The 446-nt window shown below is 42.2% G+C and overlaps 1 non-coding gene across 1 annotated transcript; it reads right to left on the bottom strand.

The window, feature by feature from the left end:
* Positions 1 to 339: 339 nt before the first annotated feature.
* On the bottom strand, positions 340 to 446 carry LOC125493889 (small nucleolar RNA R71). The gene has a single exon (XR_007270216.1). It is a non-coding gene; the product is annotated as a small nucleolar RNA R71 (small nucleolar RNA).

Raw genomic sequence — 446 nt, 5'->3', positions numbered from 1 at the left:
TTTGGCTGAACTTCCCAAGAGCAATCAAATGCCTGAAATCGAAGCTGTAAATTTCGAGATCAAACCTGCATTGCTAAACATGATCGAAAGAAAACAATTTGGTGGTGGACCTAATGAAGACCCAATCTTCATTATCAAGATTTCTGCCAATATTGCTCTACCATTAAGCAGCAGGGAGTGACACAAGATCAGATTCGGGAGATTCTTTTCCCATTTTCACTTCGAGACAAGGCAAAGATGTGGTACAATGGGATTAATCGAGCCACTCTTGGGATCACTGATTGGAATACCTTGGCTCTAGCTTTCTACAGAAAGTACTACCCTCCAGAGAAGACTGCTAGGTTGCGTAGTCAGATTACAAACTTCACCCAAGGGACTGATGAGTCTTTACATGAGGCATGGGAAAGATTTAAAGATCTTCAGAGAGAATGTCCCCATCATGGTCT

This window comes from Beta vulgaris, chromosome 9 (assembly GCF_026745355.1).
Source record: "Beta vulgaris subsp. vulgaris cultivar EL10 chromosome 9, EL10.2, whole genome shotgun sequence".
NCBI lineage: Eukaryota > Viridiplantae > Streptophyta > Magnoliopsida > Caryophyllales > Amaranthaceae > Beta > Beta vulgaris.
Note: the sequence above shows the minus strand (reverse complement) of the source record. Positions and strands in the feature narration are given on the sequence as shown.